Here is an 8,877-nt window from a genome sequence, read left to right on the forward strand (position 1 = left end):
ACCCTCCAACATGCCTCAGATGACAATATGAAGATTTCTCACCCTCCCCAACTGCCCCTCCTCAATCTCCCATTTTTTGTCTTTCCCCCAGAGCATTTCCTATCAGAAACAGGGCAAGTGCCACCACCGCTTCACCAAAAGGTAAAAAAAAAGATAAAGGGCCCCTGGGCGGTTACATCCAGTCAAAGGCAACTATGGGGTTGCAGCGCTCATCTCGCTTTCAGGCCGAGGGGGCTGGCATTTGCCCACAGACAGCTTTCCATGTCATGTGGCCAGCATGACTAAACCGCTTCTGGCACAACACAACATCATGATGGAAACCAGAGCGCACAGAAATGCCGTTTACCTTCCCGTGACAGCGGTACCTATTTATCTACCGTACTTGCAGTGATGTGCTTTCGAACAGCTAGGTTGGCAGGAGCTGGGACAGAGCAATGGGAGCTCACTCCATCGCGGGGATTTGAACTGCCAACCTTCTGATCGGCGAGCCCAAGAGGCTCAGTGGTTTAGCGCCACTCTCATCCCTACACCGCTTCACCAATGGGACACAGCACACATGCCTTCCACCATCGTGAGAAAACCCCTTAACCTCAATTTTATTATTCTTTGGTAGATATACAAAAAGAAAAACACACACCCATAAATAAATTTTAGAAAGGGTCAAGATTAGACACGCCATTTTTTTTTTAATAAAGAAACTCCCCCTTTCTTCTCATCCAGGATGGTCCTGCTCTCTGCCTGCTCCCCAGAGGTGGCACGTCACATGGGGCTGAGCCTCAGGGTCAGCAGCCCCTCGTCTGTTTTGCTTGCTCTCCAGGAGTTGCTACAAGCTGCCCAAGGAAGGAGGCCGACAGCAGTCGCCATGGAGTGGCCTTGAAAATGATTCTCCCTTGCCACCACAGCTACTTGGGACAAGGGCCGGCTCATCTTCCTTCACAAGCTCAACAGCAGCAACACTGGAGGGGAGGGGACATTCTAGGATCAAATCAGAAGCCGGGATGGCTTTCGTAATTTCAGGACTGTCCCTGGAAAATCAGGACACTTGGAGGGAGGAGAGCAAAACTAGAATTAGCTGGCTCTGCCTGTCATTGGCCCCTGGCTCTAACCTGCTGTGGGTCTCCCAGTCTTAGCAGCTACAGTACCAGTCTCAAAGAACCCACAAGACGTAACCTGTTATGTACTGAAGTTCTCACCCTGGGCCAGCAGGGGGATACTGTAGATAGTTTTCACTCAGGTCCACATATGCAAATAAGGGATTGAAAGTGACATTCAGTGATTGGATAGTTACAGAAAGTGGTTACTGTTGCGTTGTAGTGGAGCTCTATAGAAGCAGGCTGGCTGAACCCTTCAGTTCAGTTCTGTTCTGGCCTGTGAATAAACAAGAGCTGTTTGAAGAATCGCTGTGTCGTCTGATATGTTCACCCACAACTTAACATAACCGGCTGTACTTTTGAATAAATAAGGTCTTGTCTTAGACTCTGTGAAAGGATTCTGTGGAACTGTAACAACCCTTCATGTGGATTATTGGACTCTATGAACAGACAGGTGGAATAGACACTTATACATGTATGGACCTTACGCATGAACTGACTAGACAATGAACTGGTCCACTGGGTCTTCTGCTTTTTTCGCTGAACTTTATGAGACTTCCGTTGAAATTTACAATTTGACACAATGGATAGTATACCTTATTTATTCAAAAGTACAGCCGGTTACGTCTCGTGTGTTTATTGAGTATGTTTCACGTAACCACAGGTTTGTTGTTGTTGTTTTACCAGTCTCAAAGGGCACCAGCCACCACTGCAGTTCCAGGTGCATGGCAGACTTCGCTGCCTCTGCTCCTTGCAACCCCCTGGCTTTTCTGACATGGGGCGGGAGGGGTGCAAATGAGCTGGCTCCCTCCTCTTGCTCCTTGAGCTGATGCTCATTGCGCAGAAACCAGCATGGAGATAAATAGCTAAATAAATAGATGTGATTGAACACGTTTGTATGCCTCTCTTCAGTTGGGGGGGGGGGGGGAGCCTGACACAGCTTACAAATATCAATAAGAAAACAGTCCCTGCTTTTCCCGCTTATAACCCATAAGACTTGGCGCAGAAGAAAAGAGGATGGGGAGAGAGGTGGTCAGACCCTGGATCTGAGTTACGGAGTGATTGTAACTCCAGCTGGAATGGAAAGAGGTCAAGGATAAGAGGAGCTGGAGGCTGCTGGTCTCTCTGCTGAGCTGATGGGGAGGCCCTGCATGCAGCCCAATCTCTCCTTCTTCTGCTGTAGCCTGACAGAGTGGCTGCTGTTACCTCTCCACACCGAACGGCTGCAAATGAAGCTGCTGCTCAAGGCACAACAGCAGAGGTCAGCTGAAAAGCAGGCTACCCCAGTGGCATATCGTGGATTGCCAGTGCCCGGAGCTGCATGAAGGGGATAGGAGGGAGGGAGAGGTCGCTTCCTGGTTATGGAGAAGCTGTTTTCAATGACACCCAGCAATGGAAGTGCCCAGCGGTACTGAGGCAGCACCAGGTGTTGAAATTTTGCTCCCCTAAAGTTTTTGTGCCCGGGGCAGCTGCCCCTGTGGCCCACCACCACGCTATGCCACTGGGGTACCCTATCTGATACTAAGCAGCTTGACACCTATTATTACTCCTACTCCTACTTCTCCTTCTTTGGCTGTCTTGCTTTTAATGCCCTTTTTTGTAGCCAAGCCTGCACACCTGGATTGGTCCATGGTCCACTTGACTGTTAGAATTCCTTCTCCATTATTGTAGTCATGGGATTTTTGTCTTTCACACGTTTTGACTCCACAGAGTGGGAAGTGATGGAGACAGGATGTTTGTGTTACTGTGTTCCGTGAAGTGGGACTATTGTCCTTTGTTTTTTTCTCTTTGCTTTCTGATGCTAGAGAGAGAGGGAGCGATGTTGCAGTGCTCTGTGTGTGTTTATATGTAAATAAAGTAGATTAGCCAAATTGCTGAGTTGCTGAGGTCTGTTATGCAAGCTGCGAAGACTCTGCAGATCCCTAAGTGTGCTGGTGTCTGTTGGCATCAGTCTCTGTGATGTTCGGGCTGAAGAAAGGTTTTGAAGCTTCCGAACGATCGACCAGAAGGGAGAGAACATGCCAATCGAACATGTGTCTCTGCTAGGGTCCTACTCGAGTGTAGGGCAAGCTCCTGACACTGACATCAATTGATCAACCTTTGATTTTCAGTCCTGAGCAGGCAGCAGAAGCACGGCTTACCGAGCCCCTGACAAGCTGCAAGACCTGGGTGGCAAGCCACATTCAGCTTGATGAATGACAAGTTGTGGCAGGCCGGCCCTGTGGTATGAAACAACTAGTCCTTAAGGTTCATTTCATCTGATCCTGACTCCCTTTTCACTATCATAAGTGCCCAGAAGATATCAGAGGCTTGGAAACTCAGGAAAAGTGCAGGAGAAGTTGAACCTGGCTTAGTTAGCATGTCCCAGAAACACAAACTATATTGTACTGCCTGGAAGCCCACACCTTACCATGATGTGCATACCAGACACACATTAAAACATGCATTTTGAAGCATGTAGCTGAATCCTACCAACTTCAAAAAAAGAGGTAAGCACAGACCCTCCAAGTGTTCCTATTTTCCAGGGATGTCCCTGATTTAGAGAAGCAATCACAGTTTCTGATTTGATCTTGGAATGTCCCACTTATCCTTAGGATGTCCCGTTTTCAATGGAGAAATGTTGGTGGCTGTGGAGTTATCTGACCCCCAAGCTGTCTGAAGGCAATCCTGGATAGGGAAAATTTTAAAATATTTAATGTTTTCTTATGTTTTATATATATATATATTGGAAGCTGCCCAGAGCAGCTGGGACAACCCAGTAAGATGTGCGGGGTATAAACAGTAAAATTATCACTAGGGAATGAGACCATCCCTAAGGCTGCCTTTAATTAGAAGGAGGAGAGTTGTCCTGACCATTGGATCCAGTCGTGGCCGACTCTGGGGTTGCGGCGCTCATCTCGCTTTATTGGCCGAGGGAGCCGGCGTCCAGCTTCTGGGTCATGTGGCCAGCATGACTAAGTCGCTTCTGGCGAACCAGAGCAGCGCACGGAAACGCCGTTTACCTTCCCGCCAGAGCGGTACCTATTTATCTACTTGCACTTTGACATGCTTTCGAACTGCTAGGTTGGCAGGAGCAGGGACCGAGCAATGGGAGCTCACCCCATTGCGGGGATTCAAACCACTGACCTTCTGATCGGCAAGTCCTAGGCTCTGTGGTTTAACCCACAGTGTAAGAGTTGACCATAAAAGCAGTATGATTGTAACATAATTTTGTAAACATTTCTGTTAGCTAAATACATGGAAAGTATTACATAGCAAACTTTCAAATAAGTTGTCCTAGTGGGCAACAAATAGCCAGAGAGAAAAATAATGGACCTTTCTCCTCCAAAACTGACCTAAAGCATTTAAGCTTCTTCGCTTCTTTTTAAAAGGGGTTGTTCTTTTGCAAGCTCTTTAAAGGAGAAAATGTTTCCTTCTTTTCAGAGAGGGAAGGGGTGGAAAAAAGAAAGTAGTGGAAAATAAGAAAAGCGACACTTCTTTGAAAGGAGTTGCAAAAGGAAGTTACCTCTGGAAAGACCTAAAGAAACTCAAAACAAATTCACTCTGGAAAGAGCTAAAGAAACTCAAAGCAAATTCACTCTGCAATCGTTTTGCATGTGTCCTGCCACCGAGTCCAAAGGGAGCTGCAATCCTATGTCACACTCATCAGGAAAGGTGAGATAGAACGGCAAGTTCGAGAATAAAAAGCAGGGCTTTATATTTATCTTTCTTTGGTCCGAGCATCCTGAATTGCTGCCTCTGCCGTGAAATAAAAAATAGTGAAGGCAGAATTGAAAACCCATCCACCTAGATCATTGAAATAAGTCACCCACGAAAGGGTTTAAATCATCTTGGTTTATTTTAACACTGCCCAGAATGTCAACACTTCAAATTTCAGTGGTTTGGAAATACAGGCCACACATTCTTGTGATTGCAAGTTCCTTCTCCTGCAGGACTAAATTGAGGCTGGTCTCTTTTCTCATGGTAAATTAGAGCAGCAGCTCTCCCCTCTGAAAGCTGTGTCAACTGCTTCATTTAGCACAAGTGTTATGTTAACTAATCCCCCACTAGCCCATTTGAAAAGGGCCTTTGGCCTCCACAGAAGCCTCATTTCCATCTAATTTACATTGGAAAGTTGCCAAAAGCACCTCCAGTGTGTAACCTCCTCCAGATCATTATTTACCCACAGCCTGCAGCGCTGAGATATTCCAGCCAGGAATATCTAATATGGGAGAGAAGGTTTGCTCTGTACGAAAAGAGATGGACAACCATTTGCATCTGTAAAATTGTGGGCGAGCAAATCTATCCTGCTTCCTGACGTCCCACAAGCAAAGGTTTCGACTTCTACTGAATCCGCTGAAATTATTTAAAACCACAAAAAATAAACTCAGGATCCGCTGAGATGATATGGTACTACAGTCGTACCTTGGTTTTCAAACAGCTTAGTTCTCAAACGTTTTGGCTCCCGAACACTGCCAACCGGGAAATGACTGTTCCGGTTTGCGAACTGTTTTTGGAAGCCAAACATCGAACAGGGCTTCCATGGCTTCCGATTGGCTGCAAGAGCTTCCTGCAGCCAATCAGAAGCCACGCTTTGGTTTCCAAACGTTTTGGAAGTCAAAAGGACTTCTGGAACGGATTCTGTTCGACTTCCAAGGTACGGCTGTACTTGTAAACATTTTGGCAGAAATCATGAAACACACTTAGCACTGATTAGAAGTGAAAAGGATTGCATTTTCTTCCTATAATGGAATTTTGAAGTTTTCCATGGGGACTAGTGTACTGTGGTGGTTGAGAGAAGGGTGGACAGACTAGGAAGTCTACAGTTCAAATCTTGCCTCTCTTCCAAGAACTGCCCAGGTAACCTCACACCAGGGGTCAGCAAGTGGCCCATGGGGTTGTTTAACCGGCCCATGGATCCTTGCCCCCCACTGCCTGCTCCGTCGGCTCCCATGCACCGTGCTAAACCGGCCTTGTGCGACGCTGGCCGGCTTCCCATTGGCTGCAGGAAGCTCCTGCAGCCAATGGGAAGCTGTGCACACCTCCTCCGCGCTGGAAGGAGCGCCAGAAATAGTGTTTGCGCACGCATGCATGCATGTGTGCACACACACACTCCGGTCCACCGCGGAGTCAGCGGGACTGTGAACCAGCCCAAGCCCCAAAACCTTTGCCAACCCTTGCCTTAGACTATATTTCAGTTCAGCTCAACCCTCAGTAATACCGGCGTAGAGGTTTGAAGTTTCAAAACTGGTTGGCGCCCATCTGTCTTGGGAGACAATGGAAGAGTGCACATTTGAGGATGAAGTCAAACTGCTGGGAGACTTACAGCGCCTGCCGTGGCTGTAGAGACCGATACGGGAGAGACATGTTTTGTTGCAGCTGGGGCAGATGAAGGCATCAGGTTGTACTGATGCATAGGTGGCAGCTCCTGAGGGCTAAGGCACTTTGGAGCCCCCAAATGTATTTTTTAAGGGGCCCGGGGCCCCTCAGTGTTCAGAGGGCATTTGGCTCTGCCCCCTGGCTCCTCATGACGTCACTCACGTAACATCAGGACGTTCTGCATGTGACGTCAGGATGTCCCATCGGGTCCTCTCAATCGTCTTGAGAAGCTGGCACCTCTGCGCTGATGCATGTGAATCACTGCATTTCTTCTTCCTGCACTTTCCCCAGATATCATTCCTCCCTCAGGTCACAAGGGATGCAAGACCTGAACGTCTGTCTCCAGGCACTGCAGTTGTCTGCAAGGTATTCCCACATGGCAGAGTTAACGCTGCCAGCCTTCATGTCGTGTTTGCAGGCAACTTTTGCTATGTAGCACCGGTGTGACTTCTTTACCTCTCTTTCCTTATTAATTTGTCACATACCGGCTTTGAAAAGCAACAGAAGCACACACAAAAATTCCTTAGTAATCATTTTTCCGCAGTTTGGCTTCTCATTGCTTCAGCTCTTTGAATGAGAACACCCAGCTCCTGTTCTTGTGCTACAATGGCATGCTCTATTGTCCATGTCGGAAGTGAATGTCAAGGGGAAGGGGCTATTGGCTTGCTTCTAGTTTTGTTTCATTATGTAGTTTGTGTTCTCATTTTGTATTTTTATGTTGTGAACTGTCCTGTGATCTTTGAGGAAAGGGCGGTTTACTAATTTAATCAATCAATTAAATTAATTACTAATTTACTAAATTAATTACTAAATTAGAAGGAAGGAAGGAAGGAAGGAAGGAAGGAAGGAAGGAAGGAAGGAAGGAAGGAAGGAAGGAAGGAAGGAAGGATAACCTCAGCCCTACCATAATCCATAATGATGGAGTAAGAGCAGTATTCACCCATCCAAGCATATTTTCCCTGCTCTCTTCTTAAATTAAAGGAATGCTTCACCCTAAGATTTCATTGCTATTTTACTGAAAAAGACTTTTTAAACATACGGTTATGGGTTGGATGTAACATGTCACCCCTTCCACATAGTGCAACTCTCTGTTGAACAGATGTTCTTTCGGTTCACAAATTGAAAATGTTGGATCCACTGGGAAATGATATACAATGAATTGAAGAAAATGTTGAAAATAACTTTTGTAAAAAAAAACAGAAGCCTTTTTGCTGGGTATTTTAGGCCAAGACATACTAAAAGTAATGAGGATGCGTGGTAACGGGCACTGCCTACCAAAGGAGGAAAGAGCACTTGCGCTGATTCACAAGCTCTGGGGCTGAGCTTGGAGCAATTCATTAGCAACAAGAGCTTGTTCAGGCTGAAGCTCAAGCCTGGCATCAACTCACGGGCTTCAACATTAATGTGCAGGATTGGAATTCTCCTCTCGTCATTCAGCAGTGCAGCACATGAATACTAGTAAGGAGGGAATTAAGATCTTTTTCTTTTTGTGATTGCTATGGATTCTCCATGGTTTGGAAGCTCCGTCCATAATAGACAGGTAGACTACCTATAAGGCAAACATGAAGCTTGCTGTTTGCCTTACACTCCCTGCCCCAATACACTGTCAAATGAAAACCCCAGTTGACAGGTACAGATAGGTAGCCGTGTTGGTCTGCCATAGTCAAAACAAAAAAAATTCCTTCCAGTAGCACCTTAAAGACCAACTAAGTCAGTTCTTGGTATGAGCTTTCGTGTGCATGCACACTTCTTCAGATACCCAGTTGACAGGAATACACTTCTCACAGGCGACAAATCCGACACATTGGTGGACTGAATTCATCCCTATCAAAACAGCGCCATCTGCATCACAACGTACCTCACATTAGCTTGCTTCAATTATCTTATTCATTAAATGCAGACGGGGATTTTTTTGCTATCTGGCAACATCGCATCAATGCAACGCCGTGTGGTTTCAGGAGGAACCAGGACACGCCTTCCTTGTTTTGTCTGGCTCACCCAGTGATTGGCTGCATCGCCTATACAGTCAAACCTTGGTCGTCAAACACAATCCGTTCCAGAAGACCGTTCAACTTCCAAAAAGCTCAACAACCGCAGCTTCCGATTGGTTGCAAGAGCTTCTTGCAATAAAGTGGAAGCCACGTCGGACTTTTGGGTTCTGAAAAATGTTCGGAAACCAGATCATTTACTTCATTGTTCGGGAGGCGAAATGTTCAAAAATGGAGCAGTTCGAGAACCTAGGTTTGATTGTAATTTCCCAGACTAGAAGATAGCAACCAAGCCGTACTGACTAGGGAGCAAGTATCATTAGGTTCACATACCCTCCAACATTTCTCCGATGAAAATAGGGATTTCCTATTCAATAATAATAATAATAATACAGTGGTACCTCGGGTTAAGAACTTAATTCGTTCTGGAGGTCCGTTCT

This window comes from Podarcis melisellensis, assembly GCF_964234715.1.
Source record: "Podarcis melisellensis genome assembly, chromosome: 17".
NCBI classification, from domain to species: domain Eukaryota; kingdom Metazoa; phylum Chordata; class Lepidosauria; order Squamata; family Lacertidae; genus Podarcis; species Podarcis melisellensis.